This window comes from Bubalus bubalis, chromosome 7 (genome assembly GCF_019923935.1).
Source record: "Bubalus bubalis isolate 160015118507 breed Murrah chromosome 7, NDDB_SH_1, whole genome shotgun sequence".
NCBI classification, from domain to species: domain Eukaryota; kingdom Metazoa; phylum Chordata; class Mammalia; order Artiodactyla; family Bovidae; genus Bubalus; species Bubalus bubalis.
Genome location: NC_059163.1, coordinates 42,285,867 through 42,296,784, shown reverse-complemented (window position 1 = coordinate 42,296,784; position 10,918 = coordinate 42,285,867).

The following is a 10,918-nucleotide window of genomic DNA, read 5'->3' as shown; positions in this document are numbered from 1 at the left end:
TAAGTTCAGAAAAGTTAAGTGATTTACCCAAGGTTAGATAGCTAAGCTATTTGTCATAAAGTTAAAACTGAAATTTTAAGTGACATGTGCTTTTTATCTCAGTTACTTTCCCTCTCAATATGTCTACCAGGAGCAGATTTTAAAGGACAATGGCAAATCACCAGGACACTCAGCCGTGTTGACTGTTTCATTTTAAAATGATTTGCTTTCCAGCAATTCCAAACTTAGCCATTTTATTTTTCACTCAGCCTTTATATATATCTTTTGATATTTCCAGTCACAGACATCTAGGCCATACAAAGTCATAATGTCAGGTTCCATTTGTTCTTCTGCCCATTTCAATTTTGTTTCTGCAGAGCTTTCAATTCTGCTTATTTTTATCCTAGCTTTGGAGTTGGTTACTTGCTTCACTGTCTGTCTAATTTAGACACTTTTTCTCTTGTCCCACTGTTAATTCAGTGACATATCATTTGAAACTGATTTGTCAGTCTTACAAATTTTCATTCAACATCATTCACATTTTGCTTATTTTTATAGAGACCCTTTTGCTATCTTTAACAAGAGAATATCTCACTGAGTTGTAGAAATAAGTGATGTATATGAACAAGCATATAAACACAATCATTATTTCCATGGCTTACTTCAGTCCAGTCTCCCTATCCAAAACAAGTTTTATGTTATCAGGTAAATAGATGAGAGTGAAACATGTACCTGACTGTATTTGTAGTTTATAACTAACTCCTTGAAAATCATTAAAACTACAGTATTTATTTTATTGGAAAATAGAAAAGGTATTTCATATATTGTAAAATTTGATCCAATATATTTTCAAATGATCAGAGGGAAAAAATAAGCTATGATATATGCTAAAATATATAAAGCACACAATTAGTAATTTTACTTCACTAATATGATATTGCCTGAAACACAGGAAACATCAACTACATCCCAGGAAACTGGGACTGTTGGTTTAACTGGTTAGGTTTTGTTCCCCCCAAAACATGTAGATAAAGAAGTAGCAGAAAGCACTATAATTTTTAAGGAAATATTTAAAATGTGATAATATTAAATGTATTACAGTTTTGTGATATATAAGCTTTGAAAGTCAGATTAGAATGCATGTATTATTGTTGGTTCAGACAGTAAAAATATGCCTGCAATGCAGGAGATCTGGGTTGAATTCTGGGTCAGGAAGATCCCCTAGAGAAGGGAATGGCAATCCACTCCAGTATTCATGAATGGAGAATTCCATGGACAGAGGTGCCTGGTGGGTCCATAGTCCATGGACTCGCAAAGAGTGGGACACGACTGAGCAACAAACAGTTCCACTTTCACTTTTCATCATTGTCCAAAGTAAACATTGAAAGTTGGATCAGATCAGTACTTTAAAAACCACACTTTCTTCATACTCAGTGAAGTAAGTCAGAAAGATACAGAGAAATATTATATGCTATCCCTTGTATGTGGAATCTAAAAATAAATGATACAGAAGAACTTACTTATAAAACAAAAGACATTCAAGGACTTAGAAAAAGAACTTAGAGTTGCTGGAGGGGAAGGGATAGTAAGGGACTTTGGGAAGGTCATGAACACACTGCTATATTTAAAATGGATAACCAACAGAGATCTATTGTGTAACACATGAAACTGCCCAATGTTATGTACTAGCCTGGATGGGAGGGTGGCTTGGAGGAGAATCAGTTCAGTTCAGTTCAGCTGCTCAGTCGTGTCTGACTCTTTGTGATCCCGTGGACTACAGCACACCAGTCTTCCCTGGTGTCCATCACCAACTCCTGGACTTTTCTCAAACTCATGTCCATCGAGTTGGTGATGCCATTCAACCATCTCATCCTCTCTTGTCTCCTTCTCCTGCCTTCAATCTTTCTCAGCATCAGGGTCTTTACTAATGAGTCAGTTCTTTGCATCAGGTGGCCAAAGCATTGGAATTTCAGCTTCAGCATAAGATCTTCCAATGAATATTCAGTACTAATTCCCTTTCAGATTGACTGGTTGGATCTCCTTGCTGTCCAAGGGACTTTCAAGATTCTTCTTCAACAGCACAGTTCAAAAGCATCAATTCTTTGGTACTCAGCTTTCTTTATAGCCAACTCTCACATCCATACATGACTACTAGAAAAAGCATAGCTTTGACTAGACAGACCTTTGTCAGCAAAATAATGTCTCTGCATTTCAGTATGCTGTCTAGGTTGATCATAGCTTTTCTTCCAAGGAGCAAACATCTTTTAATTTCATGGCTGCAATCACCATCTGCAGTGATTTTGGAGCCCCAAGAAATAAAGTCTGACACTGTTTCCACTGTTTCCCCAGCTATTTCCCATGAAGAGATGGGACCAGATGCCATGATCTTCATTTTTTGAATGTTGAATTTTAAGCCAGGTTTTTCACTCTCCTCTTTCACTTTCATCAAGAGGTTCTTTAGTTCTTCTTCACTTTCTGCCATAAGGGTGGTGTCTTCTGTATATCTGAGGTTATGGATATTTCTCCCAGTAATCTTAATTCCAGCTTGTGCTTCATCTAGCCTGGCATTTCATATGATGTACCCTGCATATAAGTTAAAAGAGCAGGGTGACAATATACAGCCTTGATGTACTCCTTTCTCAATTTGGAACCAGTCTATCATTCCATGTCAAATTCTAGCTGTTGCTTCCTGACCTGCATACAGATTTCTCAGGAGGCAGGTCAGATGGTCTGGTATTCCCATCTCTTGAAGAATTTTCCACGGTTTGTTGTGATCGACACAGTCAAAGGCTTTGACATAGTCAATAAAGCAGAAATAGATGTTTTTCTGGAACTCTCTTGCTTTTTCCATGATCCAGCAGATGTTGGCAATTTGATCTCTGGTTCCTCTGCCTTTTCTAAATCCAGCTTAAACATCTGGAACTTCATGGTTCATGTACTGTAGAAGCCTGGCTTAGAGAATTTTCAGCATTACTTTACTAGAGTGTGAGATGAGTGCAATTGTGCAGTAGTTTGAGCATTCTTTGATGTTGCCTTTCTTAAGGATTGGAATGAAAACTGACCTTTTCCAGTCCTGTGGTCACTGCTGAGTTTTCCAAATTTGCTGGCATATTGAGTGCAGGCCTTTCACAGCATCATCTTTTAGGATTTGAAATAGCTCAACTGGAATTCCATCACCTCCACTAGCTTTGTTCATAGTGATGCTTCCTAAGGCCCACTTGACTTTGCATTCCAGGGTGTCTGGCTCTAGATGAGTGATCACACCATTGTGGTTATCCTGTTTTCAGGAGAATAGATATATGTATATATATGGCTGAGCACCTTCACTCTTCACCTGAAACTACCACAACATTGTTGATCAGCTATACCCCAATATAAAATTGATTTTGTGGTTAAAATAAAGAAAATAAAAATCACACTTTCTTTTATGAGAAATCTAAGAATATCTGATGTTCAAAGCAGATATACTGAACCTGTTCAATTCAAAACATGATTAGACATTTGAAAGCCCTACTTACTCCTGTCACTGGCACTCTCCTCCATGGCCTCAGAGAGGGTGTCTGAGACTCTATAGTTTCTGTGCCGTATAGTAAGAAAATCCTGGCTTCAAATGCGTTTTCAAATTTATAGAATTGTAAAAGTCTTTTGACACGTTCTTGCCCTTTCAAATCCTATCTCCTCCACTTGTGGAAAAGGTTCTCTGTAAGACAAAGTAAGTCAGTACACACTTTTTAGTGATGGGTCACTGACATTCTGCTATTAATGGGAAAATGTTTTGCACTCAACATCCAGGCAGATTTTTCTGTGAAGCTTGTGTTAACTGTGGATTTAAAAATCCCTGACATGCATGACATCACAGTTATGAAAGCTTTCACCTATATTTACTTGTGTTCAAAGGCAAGGGATTGAGAGGGCAAGAGGCTTTTACACTTGCTTGGTGTGGGAGTGGGCAATAATAACCAGAATTTCTCCTTCACAGTAAAATTTAAGTGCTATAGAAACCCTGAAATCATGCAAGGATTCTCAGCAGTAACACAAATTGTAACATTCATGATGGCAATCAACACAGCAATGCCAATTAATCACAGAAACGTGATTCATTTTTCTCATCTGGCACCTTCAATGAGAAAATAATTGAAAGGAAAGCCAGAGAAATGAATCACAGTGAATAATGTATAAACATATTCAGATAGTGGCCCCAATTATAGTTATTTTGTTGAATACAGTATTGTTATTAAAACAGATCTACACAAACTTTGGCATTTGGCATAATGCAACTGATACATGGAAAACTTTCTTCTCAATCCTCATTAGTAGAGGTGATTGAAAGCAATGTGCAGTTATCCAGTGAGGAAAACAGTATAATAAATGTCTATGTTAACTCTTCTACTATCTGTAATTATACGGTCCTGAACGTTTTGTCATCCAGCAGAACATTATGGTGACCCATTATATTAATGAATAATACCAACTGGACTTGAGCAGAAAGTGGCAAATTCAGTGGACTTCATAGAAAGACACAGGTAGGACAGGAGGTATAAGAAAAAATAGCAGAAAAAAAGAGAGAAAGGCCTGTAAATTTTTTTGGAATTTATTGGTTTAGAACAGACTACCTTATTCTCTTTAAGGTACAAGATGAGTGCCTGCACCTCACGTCTCCTGTCACTAAGAAAGAGGCACAGCCCTTGGAATTTTATTATACTCTTCTACATCGTTTATTGGGTGACTTCAACAGTTGTCCAGTTTCAAGTGAGACTCAATACAAAACAAGTTTTAAGAATGTTCTGGCTGCAGGGAAGCTACTATCTTATTTGGGACTTAAGAATCAGGGCTCCCCTGGTGCCTCAGTGATAAAGAATCCGCCTGCCTATGCAGGAGACATGGGTTTGACTCCTTATCTGAGAAGATCCCACATGCTGTGGAGTAACTAAGCCTGGGCACCACAACTCTGGAGTCTGTGCTCTAGAGCCTGAGACCCACAACTACTGCAGCCCACACCCCCTAGAGTCCATGCTCTGCAACAAGAAAAGCCACCGCAACGAGAAGCCTGCACACCAAAGCTAGAGAGTAGCCCCCGCTCACCACAGCTAGAGAAAAGCCTGTGCTGCAATGAAGACCAGCACAGCCAAAAAATATGTAAATAAAATTATACAAAAAAAAAAAAAAAAAAAGATGCAGTAGATTCACTCTTGCTAGCTGTATCCATGGTGATTAAAGATGACCTGTGGAGTTAGGAATGCCACTGAATAGACCCCTGGGGTTAAGAAACAAGGTGATATCCTCCTCAGAAGAGAGTTCTTTTCTACAAAGAGCTGTTGGTATCCATGTAGGCAATAAGCCTTTGATAATAATACACTAATTGACTAGGTGGCCATAGCTAGCCATCAGGAGCTATGTGTCATTTGATTCCCCAATGCATAATGTTAGGCAGTCATAGCAGAAATGTGTTGCATAATGGTAGTAGTACAAGCAGAAACTAGCCTGATCAGGGGCACAAGACACAAAAATTCAGTTGTCTCATAAACGTAAATTGTTCACATTCATAGTTGTCATATCACGAATGTCTTTTGCAACAATACCACACATACAGCTTCATGGCAACATCCCAACAATCAACTGATGTAAGAAGAAAAGATATGACTCTTTATGAAGAGATTCATATGAAATGTGGAAGTAAGCTGGGCAAAAATACTTGCTACATTCCCTGTCTCTACATAAGTTCATCATGGACAGGGAGTCCTCAGTTCAGTTCAGTTCAGTTCAGTCACTCAGTCCTGTCTGACTCTTTGCTACCCTATGAATCACAGCACAGAAGGCCTCCCTGTCCATCACCAACTCCCAGAGTTCACTCAGACTCACGTCCATCGAGTCAGTGATGCCATCCAGCCATCTCATCCTCTGTCGTCCCCTTCTCCTCCTGCCCCCAATCCCTCCCAGCATTAGAGTCTTTTGCAACGAGTCAACTCTTCGCATGAGGTGGCCAAAGTATTGGAGTTTCAGCTTTAGCATCATTCCCTCCAAAGAAATCCCAGGGCTGATGTCCTTCAGAATGGACTGGTTGGATCTCCTCGCAGTCCAAGGGACTCACAAGAGTCTTCTCCAACACCACAGTTCAAAAGCATCAATTCTTTGGCGCTCAGCTTTCTTCACAGTCCAACTTTCACATCCATACATAACCACAGGAAAAACCATAGCCTTGACTAGACGGACCTTTGTTGGCAAAGTAATGTCTCTGCTTTTCAATATGCTATCTAGGTTGGTCATAACTTTCCTTCCAGGGAGTAAGCTTCTTTTAATTTCATGGCTTCAGTCACCATCTGCAGTGATTTTGGAGCCCCAAAAGATAAAGTCTGACACTGTTTCCACTGTTTTCCATCTATTTCCCATGAAGTGATGGCACCAGATGCCATGATCTTCGTTTTTTGAATGTTGAGCTTTAAGCCAACTTTTTCACTCTCCTCTTTCACTTTCATCAAGAGGCTTTTTAGTTCCTCTTCACTTTCTGCCATAAGGGTGGTGTTATCTGCATACTATTACTCTTACTATTAACCTACTTGCAGAATTTGCACTCCCCATCTCTGCAAAAGTATACTCTGTTAGATAATGAAGTCCATGTTACAAAGAGTTCAATACTTCTATCGGAGTATACTATAATGCTTTCACTGAACTGGTGGCTGACTGTATTTGCCACCTGCCCATTTTGTACTCCTAGTGCTAACAGGCCAGGTGGCAGAAAAGTAACTTCTCTATTGGCTGCTTTAATCAACCCTTATAACTATGAAAAGATATGGTTGTGAACACATAATGGAGCAGGGAAGTATGCTTGCAACATATTATCACATAGAATGTCTCTGCCCAGTGATAACTGCGAATGGACAACTGCAGCAACATGCACAAGGCAAACAAGTGTCTATGTATCTCATGATGAAGGTCTGGGTCACCCTCATAAAATCTAGAATGGATGTTGCAGGTGTTTGATGATGAACATTAAGTATTATCCTCGCACCAGCTGCAGAAGCAGTGATTGTAATGTGTTTGGTAAACCTCTCTAAGTTTTTAAAGCAATTACAATTGATCATATCTTGACTGTTTAGACTGCCTCAGAGGTCAAACCAAAGCTTAGGACAGAATTGCATTACACCTATTATAGCAGGAGCCACACCAACTTCAACACTCAGGTCAGATACCATGAGAAAACAAAGATTGTGGCTTTCCCACATGTAAGCCAGATCCTGATTGTGTGGTTGAGTAAATGCTCTGCTGGGTGATCTATGATCATTGAAAGGGAAAATCAAGAAGTTAAATTGTAAATTGGTTGCTTTTTCTTCCCCACATAGACTTTTCTGAGAAAATTTATTTACTTTATCTGAAGATATCCAGCAGGACTGAGTGACCAACTGTCTTTTCTGTGACCATAAAGTCAGTTTGATAAGACACCAATTTATATTTTCTTTCTCCCTTCTCTTTCTCATATTCCTTCTTTTCTGTTCAGGATCTGTAGAGATGGCCATCAAAAAAGCAAGAGAGTTCCAGAAAAACATTTATTTCTGCTTTATTGACTATGCCAAAGCCTTTGACTATGTGGATCACAATAAACTGTTGAAAATTCTGAAAGAGGTGGGAATTCCAGACCACCTGACCTGCCTCTTGAAAAACCTATATGCAGGTCAGGAAGCAACAGTTAGAACTGGACATGGAACAACAGACTGGTTCCAAATAGGAAAAGGAGTACGTCAAGGCTGTATATTGCCACCTGTTTATTTAACTTATACACAGAGTACATCATGAGAAACGCTGGGTTGGATGTAGCACAAGCTGAATTCAAGATTGCCAGAAGAAATATCAATAACCTCAGATATGCAGATGACACCACTCTTATGGCAGAAAGTGAAGGAGAACTGAAGAACCTCTTGATGAAAGTGAATGAGGAGAGTGAAAAATTTAGTTTAAAGCTCAACGTTCAGAAAACTAAGATCATGGCATTCAGTCTCATCACTTCATGGCAAATAGATGGGGAAACAGTATAAACAGTGGCAGGCTTTATTTTTGGGGGCTCCAAAATCACTGCAGATGAAATTAAAAGAAGCTTACTCCTGGGAAGGAAAGTTTTAACCAACCTAGACAGCATATTAAAAAGCAGAGACATTGTCAAAAAAGGTCCATTTAATAAAGGCTATGGTTTTTCCAGTGGTCATGTATGGATGTGAGAGTTGGACTGTAAATAAAACTGAGCACTGAAGAATTGATGCTTTTGAACTGTGGTGTTAGAGAAGACTCTTGAGATTCCCTTGGACTGCAAGGAGATCCAAGCAGTCCAGCCTAAAGGAGATCAGTCCTGGGTGTTCATTGGAAGGACTCATGTTGAAGCTGAAACTCTGATACTTTGGCTACCTGATGCAAAGAGCTGACTCATTTTAAAAGACCCTGATGCTGGGGAAAATTGAAGGCAGGAGAAGGGGACGACAGAGAATGAGATGGTTGGATGGCATCACTGACTCAATGGACATGAGTTTGGGTAGACTCCAGGTGTTGGTGATGGACAGGGGGGCCTACAGTGCTGCGGTTCATGGGGTTGCAAAGAGTTGGACACGACTGAGCTGAACTTAACTGAACTGAACCTTAATTAGGGCTTCCCTTTTATAGTTCAATTGGTAAAGAATCCACCTGCAATGCAGGAGACCCCAGTTTGATTCCTGGATTGGGAAGATCTGCTGGAGAAGGGATAGGCTACCCACTCCAGTATTCTTGGTCTTCCCTGGTGGCTCAGCTGGTAAAGAAACCACCTGCAATGTGGAAGAGCTGGGTTCAATCCCTGAGTTGGGATGATCCCCTGGAGAAGGGAAAGGTTATCCACTCCATTATTCTGGCCTGGAGAATTCCATGGACTGTATAGTCCATTGGGTCTCAAAGCATCAGACACAATTCAATTACTTACACCTTCACTTTCAACCTTAACTAAATGTAACATGTCAGCTTAGTCTCAGCATCTGTTTTCTGAGAACCTCAGGTTAAATGTGAGCCACAGTGAAAGAAAAAGAGTCCTCTTTTGACACAGTGTTATACTTCCCAGGGTGGATGGCTGCTACAAAACTGTGTTTCTTCATCCCAACACTCAGTACCTAATTTTGAATACCTTGCACAGAAAATTATCCTTCTCCTAAGTTGATTTTCTCTCAAAAATTCCTCTTTAATGTCTTACTATAGTATGTTCTCTAACAAGCTACCCTATCTGTTATCAATACATTTAACAGATCTCAAGTAAAGTTGTTGACCTGAACCAGTTCTTCCCAATTTTGTATCCAGGTCCAAATATATAAGAGACCTTTTTTATGATGTAGAACATAACTATTAAGGAAACACTTGTATTTTTGCATAAAAAATTTTTTTGTTTAATATCTTGATGGTGTGTTGATGATGTGCATATACTCAGCCATGTCTAACTCTTTGCAACCCCATGGACTGTAGCCCACCAAGCTCCTCTGTCCACGGGATTTTCCAGGAAAGAATACTGGAGTGGAATGCCATTTCCTACTCCAGGGGATCTTCCCCACCCAAGCATCAAACCCTCATCTCCTGTATTGGCAGAAGCCAAATATCTTGATACTTGATACTTGTTTCAAAAGTTTAGCAAACACAGTCATGGACTAAACTAAGTGGTTTCCTTGAAAAAGGTATGCACTTAAACCTTAATAATTTAATCACAATTAACCACTTAATCCTTGGTTCTTCTGAAAATATTAATAAAAATTTTCATCTTCAATTTGTAGTTTCATATTTATCATTCTAAAATTCACTTAAAGTCCTCTAAGAATAATGTGAAAATAAGTAAGGAAAATGACAAGACGTTTGGAGGTTCTCTGCCACTGTTGAATCCATGACAGTGACATTCTTGTTTTTTCAGATCAGGTCACTATGGTAACCAACTGAAAAGCATTATATCACTGCCAGACTGCCTCGTTCTCTCTAAAAAGGTGGCACGTGTTTTTATTTCTTTTTAAAACATCCTTTAACATTTAGATGAGATGAATACCTGGAGCCTTCTCTAACTCAATCCTGTCTATTTGTAATCAAAATTTAATTAGCCTTGTTCTAGGGCTCCAATATTCTGGGACATAAGACATGAATGTTCTTTCAAATGGAAGTACATATTTGTAAAAGTAATGAGCTCAATAAGTTTTCTAGCCAATAAAATTTATGCTTTTGAAAATATACATATATGTGTGTGAATAATACATGTAACTAAGTATAAATATATATGCTTATTACATATTTAAATATACAAATCAATGTATACATAAACAAGTGTGTGTGCTAGTATATGTGAGTCCACTTATATGTAAGGAATAAGGGAGTAAATGTCAACACAGAGAATGTTAACATTCTAACAAATTACAGAGATTTTCTCATAGTATCCAATAATGCACCCTATGCATACCATACATAGACATAGACATATACAGGTTTTGACTGGTTATATCTGTGTATGAGATTATCTGGTTGACATTGATTGGTTATAAATTCCTAGGATTGGACATCTTCCTTTTATTGGTAATCTAAATAATGGGAACTAACTCCTGGAGCAAAGAAATACAAGAAAGTGGCATAACAGATATTGTATAATATAGACTCACTTCTGTTTTTGTTGACTTCCTCATTTTATTTTTATATGTCTATATTAACTTGTGAACCAAGCAATCAATGGTTACGAGATGTCTGTAAAATAGTAGTCATTCAATATAAAATATTGAAATTGATTTTCTATACAAACAAAAATCTTAAATTTTGTTTAATGTCTAATATAGCTTATAGCTAACTTCACTGTTGTCTCTGCTTCCTATAGCAAGTGCTTAAAAGATTGTACTGTCTTCTAGGAAGACCACAAATATATGTAACCAGTATCTTTTTAAATGTCAGTTTTTCATTTTTTAAAAAATGTTAA